The 14,662-nt window shown below is 41.2% G+C and overlaps 1 long non-coding RNA gene across 1 annotated transcript; it reads right to left on the bottom strand.

The window, feature by feature from the left end:
• Positions 1-527: 527 nt before the first annotated feature.
• LOC140454934 (uncharacterized) lies at positions 528-13,518 on the bottom strand. Its single transcript, XR_011952746.1, has 3 exons — positions 13,446-13,518; positions 4,213-4,265; positions 528-716 (listed from the first exon to the last, which is right to left on the bottom strand). It is a non-coding gene; the product is annotated as an uncharacterized lncRNA (long non-coding RNA).
• Positions 13,519-14,662: the final 1,144 nt, after the last annotated feature.

Genomic DNA, 14,662 nt, shown 5'->3' with positions numbered 1-14,662 from the left:
ATATGGCAAACACTTTGGAAAGCAAACAGGATGATTTTTTTTTTATGGTTGAACTGCTCACGTTAACAAAGCAGGAATGTTTTTGAAAATGTTCTGAAATGTCTCTTGGTCATTTTTTTTTGGAAAGTACGTTCACTATTATTACAGACATAAACAATTGGACAAATTATGCCCAGAAATGCCCCCCGCTATATACAATAAGACTGATACTTGATTAAACTGTTCTGACAGTGCTTGTTGATGACTCTTGTGTTGTTCAAATAATGCTATGGGTGACATATAGACAAGATCATAATTAAAGGTATCAACCAAATGAAAAGAAAATTAGCCAACCTTCTTTAATTTAGTACTCCTTCAAAATATCATCATATATTTAATTCCACGGAAAGGGTCTTGAGTTGAATGCATTCATAATTATGAAGAAAACACATATGTCATAGCTGAGCCATAGGTAGCCACAGCATGAAGCACATAAATGTGTTAGAATTGGCAGCACATCAACTGTATCTTGTCTTTTGAGGGTTGAGTACACTTTTCTTGACATTGCCATCTATCCTCTGCTGGTGTTGTTCTGAAAAATTAGTTGACATTTTGCAATGGATACAGTTGACGTGCCTATGACATGACAGGGCCTGCCATCCAAATGACCCTGCTCCTGGACTTGAGAAGAGTTGTAATGTTGACACAAGATCAGGTGCGATATCTGCTCCAGCATCCTGAAAAATTTGAGGATAGAAACATAGCCCTTGAAACTTGAATAGTGCCAATTCAAGAGAAGTCAATTGTTGTATATAATAATGCTGAAGACACTATGTTTCACCCAATCTGGTGATGTTATAAAGACTTGAGTGGGGAAAGGTAGAAGAGATCTGGACCTCGAGGGAGATGTACTATCTAAGTCACCGTTATGGTCTTTATGGTAATGTCGACCTCGCTCACATAACTTGTACCTGATTGCTATCATGTCATAAATTACACCTTGTTTAAGACATGAACCTCCTTTCATTAGACTACCTAATAGTTTTCTGCTGCCACTTTAGACCAATCAGGTCCTGTAGACCCAGTCATTAAATGGGATGGTGGCGACTCTCTACCCAACCACATGTTGGCATGGCATTTTAATATGACAGGAATTGCAACATGTGATTGCCCATATCGATCACTTCCAACATTGGCAGCACATATACATTATGCTGCTTGCTCATCACCATGATTGTAGAATGTAGCTATTGCTAAAAAAAACACTGCCATGTAACGAGACACCCCAATAACTGGTACAAAGTGATGAGAGGCTGGCAGGAGTTTAAGGTAACCTGTATTAGTTAACATCAATGTGAGAGCTATTTTAGTTCTGCTAAGTTCTGAAGGTAGGCAGAGAAAGCAGTAAAAACATTGAAACATGGTACAGTTATGGAGCGATCCAGCTTAAAGGTTCCTGTTTGCAGCATCTGGAGGATTGGGTTTAGGAAGTGGAGAGGAAGAGAGATCATTTTACCATTAGACCTCCAGGTAAACATGCAAGGGTACTGGGAAAAGACAGGCATCATGATCAATATCAGTAGCCCTGAGACCTGGTTGCAGTGCCATGCAAAGAACAATAAATATCCAAGTATGGTGAAAGTCAATGAATATCCAGAATGATTTTTCCTGCTTGCCTCATAATTGCTCAATAAACCACCCCTTTACATAACAACCAATACTCTCTGTCAACTGTGAACCATGCTTCCCAATCCCAGCTTCACTTCACGCTCACTGACTTCATATTTCTACAAACCTCGCATCCACCTTTCTCAGCTTGCACACAATGCCACTATTCAATCAAAATAGATAACATATGACACCACATTCATTGATGCATTTCCCTCTCTCATTCAGAACAAAGGGGTACATAGTTTAAGGCATCTAGTGGCTCAGTGTTTAGCACTGCTGCCTTCTTCAAAAAACTACAAAGAACATTGATGAGGGCAGACTTCAGTAAGGCATTTGACAAGGTTCCTTATGTTAGCAAGATTAGATCACATGGAATACAGGGAGAACTAGCCATTTGGATGCAGAACTGGCTCGAATGTAGAAGACAGAAGGTGGTGGCGGAGGGTTGCCTTTCAGACTGGAAGCCTGTTACCAGCAGTGTCCCACAAGGATCAGCGCTGGTTCCATTGCTTTTCATTATTTATATAAATGATTTAGATGTGAACATAGGAGGTAAGTTCGCAGATGACACCAAAACTGGAAAGACGTTGTGAAATTTGAAAGGGTTCAGAAAAGATTCACAAGGATGTTGCCAGGGTTGGAGGATTTGAGCTATAAGGAGAGGCTGAACAGGCTGGAGCATCGAAGGCTGAGGAGTGACCTTAAAGAGGTTTATAAAATTAGAAGGGGCATGGATAGGTTAAATAGACAAAGTCTTTCCCCAGGTTTGGGGGAGTCCGTAACTAGAGGATATAGGTTAAGTTGAGAGGGGAAAGATTTAAAAGGGACCTAAGTAGCAAATATTTCAAGCAGAGGGTAGTGCATGTATGGAATGAGCTGCTACAGGAAGTGGTGGAGGCTGGTATAATTACAACACTTAAAGGGTATCTGGATGGGTACATGAATAGGAAGGGTTTGGAGGGATATGGGCCAAATGCTGACAAATTGCATTAGATTTATCCAGGATATCTGGTTGACATGGATGAGTTGGACCAAAGGGTCTGTTTCTATGCTGTACATCTCTATGACTTTATGGCATATGAGCAAGGTGGTTAAAAAGGCATTGGCACACTTGCCTTCTTTGCTCAATCTTTTGAGTATAGGAGTTAGGAAATCATGTTGATGTTGTATAGGACATTGATGAGGCCTCATCTGGAATACTGTGTCCAGTTCTGGCCACCCAGCTATAAGAAGCATAATACCAAGCTGGAGAGGGTTCAGAAGAGACTTACCAGGACATTGCTTGGAATGGAAGACTTGAATTATAAAGAAAGGCTAGGTAGGTTGGGACCTGTTCACTGGAGCGTAGGAAGTCCAGAGGCGATCTTATACAAGTTGAAAAATATGGGGGGAATAGTTAGAGTTAACTTTCACTTCCCTAGGATGGGGAATTTCAAGACTGGGGCACCTTTTTAAGGTGAGAGGAGAAAGATTTAAAAAACATGTGAGAGGCAAATTCTTCATACAGTGGGTGATTCACAGGTGGAATGAACATCCTGAGGAAATGGTGGATATGGGGACAATTACAATCTTTAAAAACATTTGGATAGATACATGAATAGGAAAGTTTTGGAGGGATACGGGCCAAGAGCAGCCAGGTGGGATTATCCTCGGCATGGAGTGTTTGGACCAAAGGGTCTATGTCCGTGCTGTATGACTCTATGTGCAGGTTAGGAGAATTGGTCATGCTAAATTGTCCTTGGGGTCCAGGGACATGCAGTCTAGGTGAATTAGCCATGGAAAATGCAGGGTTTAGGACAGGGTGTGGGTCTGGGATGGATGCTCGTCCAAGGATTGGTGTGGACTTGTTGGGCCAAATGGCCTGTTTTCACACTCTTGGGATTCAACAATTCTATGATAATTGCTTGCAGCACAATGTGGGCATGGCTGCATGTCCTTACATCGATAGATGAGAGGTTATCATCATTATCAAAGTAGCCATGTGCAAGGTCAGGGCCAGTGACAGGACTGAAAATATCAAAAGTGACAATCGACTCAAAACCTTTTCACAACTTAATTCCTATTTAACCCACAAGGACCAGAAACGACAAAGATGAGAAGTTTAAGTTTGAGATAATTCTGGAAGCACTGTAGCTTTGGATTAGTAAACAATGATATGAAATAAATCCAGAAACATTGTTACTTGTGTAATTCTAAATTTTGCTTTAAGTAAAAATGCTTTTGCTTTATTGATTTTTACCAAAAGCAATTGCAATCAATTCTCCACAGTTTTTGAGTCCACTGGAGATATCCTAATTTTATATTTTAATTATTCACCGAATTACTGAATGCTTTATAAAGGAAACTAACAATTATTGTTAAGTAAAACTGATTCAAGAATTTTCAATTGTTTAAGGCCTGCACAGAACAGAAAGAGATAATCTTGAACTTTATTATTACTCTTGTTAAACCACTTTGTGCTAGAAGCTAGCATCCTAACACTGACGCTGTGGTTTCAATATTTAAAAAAATTGTTGAGAGTTAACTGAAAAGGTTCTGGGAACCCAGATTTGAAAGACTCACCTCAGCTTCTGGTAGATTTGATTTTCTCTGGTAAGAGCAGTAGGACAGTGTGACTGAAACATGAGAGAAACCCAAACTCAGTATGACCATTTTTACTCAATGCTGAATTCACGTGGACACCATTTTTACTACAAAGAAGATCCTATCCTGCAAAATGTGAATATTCAATTTTGAAAGTAGATGTAAATTATTAAAAAGGATGGTTAAGAGCTTTGGTACTGTCAAGTTATCAAATGATATCAATTTAACAATGTGTAAAATATAATTTTCTACTGTCTATAAATTCAGAAAGAAAATCTATGTACGATAGTTTCAACAGCTGTTTGTTGATTTTTTTGTTGTCTTGATTGCTTCAACAACATATTATTGTCACAATAAAAGGCTATATATTCACTGTTTTGTTGAAATTTATATGACGTAAAGATATTACCTCACTTTCCAGGGCACAAGGTTATGTGAGTTTACATTCATTTGCAGTAGTTGATTAGCAGCTATTGGCGTGGATGAGGTGAGAGGATTGGCACGTGAGCTAGCGTGAAGTTGACATAAGGACAATAATGGTTCATGGGGTTGTTGGAGGACCATTAGTTAGCATGAAATTAGCACAGGGACTGTAAGGAACCATGTAGGGTGTGTTTCAAATGTTGGCATGAATTGGCAGTAAATTGGCATAGGGCTGTAAAGGATATGGGGATTGGAGGGAGCACAGATTGGCATGAGTCAGCATGGGGACTTGTGAAGAAGGTGTGGAGTGAGGCCAAGAGGACCTCATGTCAATTAAACAACTGCAATTAAGTTCTGGAGAACTGAGGCAGGTCTTTTAACCATTCTGTCCAGGAAGTCAGTGGGGAGGGCCTCTGTGATCTTCCACTGATCTACACATTTGCCTTGAGATCAAACTCCAGGCCTGAGATCAAACTCCAGGCCTGAGATCGACGCTGCACATGTGCTGGAAACACTCCACTTGTGATGCTTTACTAATGAACACAGCCAAAACAGTAAAAATGGAAAATACTCCATCAATGCGGCAGCATCTTTTGCTATAAATTTGTTGTCTTATGGTCACGTTCCACAGCTACCTGTTGAAGGAGCAGCACTATGAAAGCTAGTGCTTCCAAATAATAAACCTATTGGATTATAATCTATGTTGTGTGATTTTTAACTTTGTCCACCCCAGTCTAACACTGGCTCCTTCGCATCATGGCTAGAATCTGTGCAGACAGACAGAGTTAATGTTTCAGGTTGATGATCTTCCTGAGAAAGGGGCACGGATTATTAGTATTGATTTCAGATATTGATTTCAGGCTTAAATGTACAGTCTTTTGATGAAATAGGTAACATTTTGAAAGCTGCCACCCTGAAAAGTCAAAACCATGAATGCTCTGTTCCTAATATCCAACTCAGTTCAGATTTTTGCCTTGGACTAATATTAATTTACAATATTTGAAAAAGCAGTTTTCAACAAAAGACACATCCAGCAAATAGTTTCCCAATATTGTTCTGTATAATGCAGAGGAAAGAGTGTTTTCTTTGGATGTATACATCAAGATTAAAAAAAAAACATCCTGAAGAAATAACTAGACTGAAGGTTCTAAATCGTGATCTTCGAATAAGTACTTCTTCCAAGTAATAAATTCCTTGCTGAATGGAGTTTTTGAGCAGGTCTTTCCTGTCACTATTAGTGAATCCCAAGTCAAAGGTCCACTCGGCGGGTGATTACATTATGCAGCGTCCTGCTGACTGAAGCCCATTAAATGTGTCGGCAGAATTAACCTCTAAAGCCATGTTTCTACTAGTATATGTAAAATGAACTGAAGTTTAAAGTGGTTGTTACCAGTGAATCAGAATACCTCAGTGCCACGTGTAACTGAGCTCTAAAGTTTACCTTGTATAATTATAACAGCTTGTCATAAATAGCACAGTAACACCTGACATGGGTGTCTCTATTCATTCATAATAAGCATATCACAGTACTGCTGCAAGTCCTGAACACATAAACAAGACTGAATGTTCTACTCCTGTTTATCAAGATTTCACCTTTCAAGCATACAGTTGAGTTTTTCTAAGCTTGCTCACCTCAGAAAACAGTGTCAATATAAAAAAGATGTTGCATGATCTTGAAAGCATAATGCAAATTGTTCTGACCATCTAAGAATATTTTGATGGTATTCACTCATAATGGTGTCCATACGTTCACTCAGTGATTTACCATATTGCTGAATAATGCTTCTTAAAAATATGTCAGTGAAATGAACAGCCTTTTCATATGTTTGACATAAAATACTCAAAGTCAAGGCTGTAATAATGTATTTATCAAAATAAAGGCAAAATAACAATTGGATATGAAGGCGTATTTAGTCCTTTAAAAATGCAGGCTTGGCATTTAGGGTGGAATGGTGGTACAGTGGTTAGCACTGCTGCCTCACAGCACTAGGGTCCCAGGTTCGATTCCAGCCTCGGGCACCTGTCTGTGTGGAGTTTGCACATTCTCCCTGTGTCTGCGTGGGTTTCCTCTGGGTGCTTTGGTTTCCTCCCACAGTCCAGGTCTGGTGAATTGGCCATGCTAAATTGCTCATAGTGTTAGGTGCTTTAGGGAAATGGGTCTGGGTGGGTTACTCGTCGTTGTGGACTGGTTGGGCCGAAGGGCCTGTTTCCACACTGTGAGGAATCTAATCTAATCTAACTGCAATGCCATATAGTGAGCATTAAATAAATTAATTCAAATGAGCTTGCAAAACTGTTAATAGACAGTGCAGATGTAAAGAATCTACTTCACGGTGGGGTGCTTTTACACCTTTCCCAGGATAATTCAATGACTTATTATTGGGAGGCAGCCGAGCTGGTTTCTCAGATTGTGCATGTGTCCACGTATTTTCCCACTGTTGTTACTTCAATGTTTTTTAGAATCCCCGATGGCCGAAAGATGTTATCGTGAGACTATAGTGAACAAAAGAACCAAAGAGGTAAAAACAATAAGAGACAGTTTAACCCCTCGTACAGGAAAACAGGAACATCCTCTTAGTATCCATTCTGAATAAGTGCACACTTTCCACACCTATTGATGCTCTTATTGTCTAGTAATCTATATTTCTGAAGCATACCCAGTGGTTTGGCCTCTAAGGTCTTAAATGGCAGAGAATTCTCTAAGATCGCCACCGTCTAAGTGAAAATGTTGCTCATCATTTCATTCCTGAATGGTTTATCCCACATCCTGAGACTGTCATCCCTTGTTCTAGATGCCTCGCCAGGGGAATCATCAACACTGCACACTCGCTGTCCAGCCTTGTCAAAATTTTATGTTTCACTTAAATATCCTCTCATTATAAAACAGTAAGACCAATCGGATAAAGGCTCCCATCAAGTCTTTTGAACTATTTGATCATAGTTAATGTGTTTCTTAATCCCATTCTCCTGCCTTCTCCCCAGGACCTTTCAGCCCCTTGCGAATTAAGGACTATCTCTATCTTAAATATAATCAATTACTCCGCCTCCAGAGTCTTCTGTAGCAAAAGGCTCCAGCGATTAATCACCCTCTGGCTGAAGAAATTTCTCCTCATCTCAAGTCTAAAGGGTCAACCTTTTACTCTCAGGCTGTGCCCTCAGGTCCTAGTCTCTCCTATGAGTAGAAACATCGTCTGCACGTCTACTCTGTGCAGGTCTCTCAGTATTCTGTAAGTTTCAATCAGAACCCCCACATCATTCTGAACTTCATTGAGTACAGACCCAGAGCTCCTTATATGACAAAGCCTTCATCCCTGAGACCATTCCTGTAAATCTCCTCTGGAGCCCCTGCAAGGCACATCCCTCCTTAAGTAAGGAGCCCTAAATACTGATTACTGTTGGATATCCATTGCCCAATCTTGGTCATTCTATAAACCTGTGCTATAATTGTAATCATAATATAATCTTTTACAAGTAGTTACCCTGTTAATTTGACTTATTGTAAATGTTTCTCACATTTCCCCACAGTATGTGCGAATGCCCCTGCACAAATACTCGTCCTCATCCTGCTGGGGTGCAACCTATCTAGGTTGTCCACATTCTAGCTTCCTAAAGCCTCAGGAATCTAAACCCTGCCTACATTCATCTGGTCTATTCTGCTTTTCTTGATCCTGAAAGTAATTCTGAAATTCTGATTTTCAATTTATTTCCAATTTTCCTAAATACTGCTCATCCATCTTTTAAACAATATCTATGTCCCTTGATGTCAATAATCTCCAGAAAACAATGAATTTCTACCTTGAACATGCTGAATGATGCCATTTTCACAGCAAACTCAAAAGGCTCACTACGCTCTGATTGAAGAAATTTCTCCTCCTCAGTCTTCAATTACTTACCTGAGATTATTTCTCTTGTTTTAGATTCACCAACCAGAGAAGTATCTATATTTCCCCTCATGGTGCCCTGTACGAATCTTGTAAGTTTAATAAAACTAATATTCTCTGAAACATCAGGGAATTAAGATCATACCTGATAATGAAATATCACTGGCACAGAGGTTAGTTTGGAGAATTTCTTCCACACTTCCTCATTGGCGGCAATATGCCACCTGACCTCCTTACCCATCCAGATGTTACAGAGTCATAGAGGTGTATAGCATGAAAACAGACCCTTCGGCCCAACCCGTCCATGCCGACCAGATATCCCAACCCAATCCAGTCCCACCTGCCAGCACCTAGCCCATATCCCGCCAAACTCTTCCTATTCACATACCCATCTAAATGCTTCTTAAATGCTGTAATTGTACCAGCCTCCACCACTTCCTCTGACAGCTCATTCCATACCTGTACCACCCTCTGCATGAAAAAGTTGCCCCTTAGGTCTCTTTTATTCCTTTCCTCTCTCACCCTAAACCTATGCTCTCTAGTTCTGGACTCTCTGACCCCAGGGAAAACACTTTGCCTATTTACCCTATCCATGCCCCCCATAATTTTGTAAACCTTTATAATGTCACCCATCAGCCTCCGATGCTCCAGGGAAAACAGTCCCAGCCTGTTCAGCCTCTCCCTATAGCTCAAATCCTCCAACCCTACCAACATCCTTGTAAATCTTTTCTGAACCCTTTCAAGTTTCACAACATCTTTCCGATAGGAAGGAGACCAGAATTGCATGCAATATTCCAACGGTGGTCTAACCAATGTCCTGTACAGCTGCAACATGACCTCCCAACTGCTGTACTCAATACTCTGACCAATAAAGGAAAGCATACCAAACACCTTCTTCACTATCCTATCTACCTGTGACTCCACTTTCAAGGAGCTATGAACCTGCAATCCAAGGTCTCTTTGTTCAGCAACACTCCCTAGGACCTTACCATTAAGTGTATGAGTCCTGCTAAGACTTGCTTTCCCAAAATGCAGCACTTTGCATTTATCTGAATTAAACTCCATCTGCCACTTCTTAGCCCACTGGTCCACCTGGTCCAGATCCTGTTGTAATCTGAGGTAACCCTCTTCGCTGTCCATTACACCCCCAACTCTGGTGTCATCTGCACACTTACCAACTTTACCTCTTATGCTCGCATTCAAATCATTTATGGAAATGACAAAAAGTAGAGGACCTAGCACCGATCCTTGTGGCACTCCACTGGTCACAGGCCTCCACTCTGAAAAACAACCCTCCACCACCACTCTCTGCCTTCTACCTCTGAGCAAGTTCTGAATCCAAATGGCTAGTTCTCCCTGTATTCCGTGAGATCTAACCTTGCTAATCAGTCTCCCATGGGGAACATTGTCGAACGCCTTACTGAAGTCCATATAGATCACATCTACCGCTCTGCCCTCATCAATCCTCTTTGTTACTTCTTCAAAAAACTCAGTATAGTTTGTGAGATGTGATTTCCCACGTACAAAGCCATGTTGACTATCCAGAATCAGTCCTTGCCTTTCCAAATACATGTACATCCTGTCCCTCAGGATTCTCTCCAACAACTTGCCCACCACCAATGTCAGGCTCACCAGTCTACAGTTCCCTGGCTTCTCCTTACCACCCTTTTTAAACAGTGGCACCACATTTGCCAACCTCCATTCTTCAGGTACCTCACATGTGACTATCGATGATACAAATATCTCAGCAAGAGGCCCAGCAATCACTTCTCTAGCTTCCCACAGAATTCTCAGGTACACCTGATCAGGTCCTGGGAATTTATTCACCTTTACCCATTTCAGGACATCCAGCACTTCCTCCTCTGTAATCTGGACATTTTGCAAGATGTCACCATCTATTTCCCTACATTCTATATCTTCCACATCCTTTTTCACAGTAAATACTGATGCAAAATACTCATTTAGTATCTCCCTTATTTTTTGGGCTCCACTTTTGCTGATCTTTAAGGGGCCCTATTCTCTCCCTAGTTACCTTTTGTCCTTAATGTATTTGTAAAAATCCTTTGGATTCTCCTTAACTCTATTTGCCAAAGCTATCTCATGTCCCCTTTTTGCCCTCCTGATTTCCCTCTTAAGTATACTCCTACTGCCTTTATACTCTTCTAAGGATTCACTTGATCTATCCTGTCTATATCTTACATATGCTTCCTTCTTTTTCTTAAGCAAACCCTCAATTTCTTTAGTCATCCAGCATTCCCTATACCTACCAGCTTTTCCTTTCACCCTGACAGGAATATACTTTCTCTGGATTCTTGTTATCTCATTTCTGAAGGCTTCCCATTTTCCAGCTGTCCCTTTACCTGCGAACATCTGCCTCCAATCAGTTTTCGAAAGTTCTAGCCTAGTACCGTCAAATTGGCCTTACTCCAATTTAGAACTTCAACTTTTAGATCTGGTCTATTCTTTTCCATCACTATTTTAAATCTAATAGAATTATGGTCACTGTCCCCAAAGTGTTCCCCCACTGACACCTCAGTCACCTGCCCTGCCTTATTTCCCAAGAGTAGGTCAAGTTTTGCATCTTCTCTAGTCGGTCCATCCACATACTGAATCAGAAAATTGTCCTGTATGTACTTAACAAATTCTTCTCCATCTAAACCTTTAACACTATGGCAGTCCCAGTCAATGTTTGGAAAGTTAAAATCCCCTACCATAACTACCCTATCATTCTTACAGATAGCTGAGATCTCCTTACAAGTTTGTTTCTCAATTTCCCTCTGACTATTAGGGGGTCTATAATACAATCCCAACAAGGTTATCATCCCTTTCTTATTTCTCAGTTCCACCCAAATAACTCCCCTGGATGTATTTCCGGGAATATCCTCCCTCAGCACAGCTGTAATGCTATCCCTTATCAAAAATGCCACTCAGTCTCCTCTCTTGCCTCCCTTTCTATCCTTCCTTTAGCATTTGTATCCTGGACCATTAAGCTGCCAGTCCTGCCCATCCCTGAGCCATGTTTCTGTAATTGCTATGATATCCCAGTTCCATGTTCCTAGCCATGCCCTGAGTTCATCTGCCTTCCCTGTTAAGCCCCTTGCATTGATATAAATGCAGTTTAATTTATTAGTCCTACCTTGTCCCTGCCTGCCCTGTCTGTTTGACTCACTTCTGTTCTCAACTGTACCAGTCTCAGATTGACCTCTTTCCTCACCATCTCCCTGGGTCCCACCCCCCCACCTTACTAGTTTAAATCCTCCCGAGCAGCTCTAGCAAATTTCCCTGCCAGTATATTCGTCCCCTTCCAATTTAGGTGCAATTCATCCTTCTTGTAGAGGTCACTTCTACCCTAAAAGAGATTCGAATGATCCAAAAATGTGAATCCTTCTCCCATACACCAGTTCCTCAGCCATGCTCTATCCTCCTATTCCTGCCCTCACTAGCTCGTAACACCAGGAGAAATCCAGCTATTACTGCCCGTGAGGACCTCCTTTTTAAATTTCTGGCTAACTCTCTGTAATCTCCCTTCAGAATCTCAACCTTTTCCCTTCCTATGTCATTGGTTCCAATGTGGACAATGACCTCTTGCTGGCCCCTCTCCCCTGAGAGAACATTCTGCACCATCTCTGAGACATCCTTGATCCTAGCATCAGGGAAGCAACATACCATTCTGTTTTTTCACTGCTGGCCATAGAAACCTCAGACTAGAGAATTGCCTGCCACAATTATTCTCTTGGAACCCGACGTACCCCTCATTGCATTAGAGCCAGTCTCAATACCAGAAACTTGGCTGTTCGTGCTACGTTCCCCTGAGAATCCATCACCCCCTACATTTTCCAAAACAGCATACCTGTTTGAAATGGGTAGATCCACAAAAGACTCCTGCACTAGGTGCCTACCTCTCTCACCCTTCCTGGAGTTAACCCATCTATGTGACTGTATCTGAGACTTCCCCCCTTCCTATAACTGCCATCCATCACATACTGTTGCTGTTGCAAATTCCTCATTGCTTCTAACTGTCTCTCCAACCGATCCATTCAATCTGATAAGATTTGCAGCCAACAGCATTTATAGCAGATATAATCCGCAGTAACCCTTAAACTCTCTTTAAACTCCCACATCTGACAAGAAGTGCATATCAGTGCAAAGGCCAATTTTGCTCCTTTACAATCTACAGACCCAGAAAATAACACCGTCTTATTCCTCTACAAACACTGCCCCAGGTTAAATTAATAGTTGTGGCTTATATTTTAAGTTTAATCAAGAGACATATTTCCAAAAACATATAATCAAGAAACTTGAGAAACTTGAAAGATTTGCAAGGATGTTGCCAGGATTGGACAATTTGAGCTACAGGGATAGGTTGAATAAGCTGGGGCTGTTTTCCCTGGAGGGTCGGAGGGTGAAGGGTGGCCTTATAGAGGTGTATAATGTCATGAGGGGCTTGTACAGGGTAAATAAATAAGATCTTTTCCCTGAGGTTGGTGAGTCCAGAACTAGAGGCTATAGGTTTAGAGTGAGAGAGGAAAGATATAAAAGAGACCTAAGGGGAAACATTTTCACGCAGAGGGTGGTACGTGTATGGAATGAGCTGCCAGAGGAAATGGTGGAGGCTGGTACAATTGCAACATTTAAAAGACATTTGGATGGGTATATGAATAGGGAGGGTTTGGAGGGATATGGGCTGGGTGCTGGCACGTGGGACTAGATTGGGGTGGGATATCTGGTCGGCATGGACGGGTTGTACTGAAGGATCTGTTTCCATGCTGTAACTCTGTATGACTCTATGAACTACCTTCTCCCTTCAGCCATTTGCCATCCTATCCCCTTTCCCACTGACCTTAAACATTTAACCTTCTGTCCATAATTGCCCAAAAAATCTTTGAGACATTTAAAATCTTTACTTACCAGAATATAAGAGTGAGCACTGTAAAACAGATGCATATGGCTTTCATGATGAACAATTGTTGGGGTCATTTGACTGATTGTTTCCCCTCAGAAATATCAATTTGCTGTGTGCATAATTAAGAAAAAAGGTTAGATTACAGTGAGCACAGGTCTATTGTGGAGATATTGAGGCAGAAGGAACAATTTCTGGCTTTTCTCCCCTTCCCCTCTCCTCCATCTATCCATGGGGTAGACAACTGTTTCGTCTGATAGGGTTTTGAGGGCAGCTGAAATGAAACAAGTTCAATCTTACTGGTTATTAAATCACCCTGGGGTAAATTTCCAGCACAGCAGACAATTAGCCAGGAATGCCTTGCAATCTTATTTAATTCTTAGCTAGGAATCAAATGCTCATGGAGTTCTGGACCAATAAAGAGCCCAGAGTAGGCAGCAGTCATGATAATAATGAGTTGGTGCAACTGCCCTCAAGAAACTGCTACTATTTAGAATTAGCTTCATGAAAATCACCCTTAATAATTTTACAGTACAGAAGAAGCCAACACTTTCTGAAGAACTGGCTCAAAGTTAGAAGACAGAGGGTGGTGATGGAGGGTTTCAGATTGGAGGCCTATGACCAGTGGAATGCCACAAGGATCGATGCAGGGTCCATTACTTTTCATCATTTATACAAATGATTTAATGTGAGCTTAAGAGGTAAAGGTAGTAAGTTTGCAGATGACACCAAAATTAGAGGTGTAGTGGACAGCAAAAGAAGGTTACCTCAGATTACAATGGGATCTTGATCAGATGAGCCAGTTGGGCTGAGAAGTGGCAGATGGAGTTTAATTTAGATAAATGCGAGGTGCTTTTTTTGGGAAAGCAAATCTTAGCAGGATTTATACACTTAATGGTAAGGTTGTAAGGAGTGTTGATGAACAAAGAGAACTTGGAGTGCAGTATCATAGCTCCTTGAAAGTAGAGTCGCAGGTAGAATGGATGGTGAAGAAGGCGTTTGGTATGCTTTCCTTTATTGGTCAGAGTATTGAGTACAGGAGTTGGGAGATCATGTTGCGGCTGTAGAGAACATTGGTTAGGTCACTGTTGGAACGTTGCATGCAATTCTGGTCTCCTTCCTATTGGAAGGATGTTGTGAAACTTGAAAGGGTTCGGAAAAGATTTACAAGGGATGTTGCCAGGGTTGGAGGATTTGAGTTGCAGGGAGAGGTTGAATAGGCTGG

This window comes from Chiloscyllium punctatum, chromosome 3, assembly GCF_047496795.1.
Source record: "Chiloscyllium punctatum isolate Juve2018m chromosome 3, sChiPun1.3, whole genome shotgun sequence".
Classification (NCBI taxonomy): Eukaryota; Metazoa; Chordata; class Chondrichthyes; order Orectolobiformes; family Hemiscylliidae; genus Chiloscyllium; species Chiloscyllium punctatum.
This window is presented reverse-complemented; position numbering and strand designations above follow the sequence as displayed.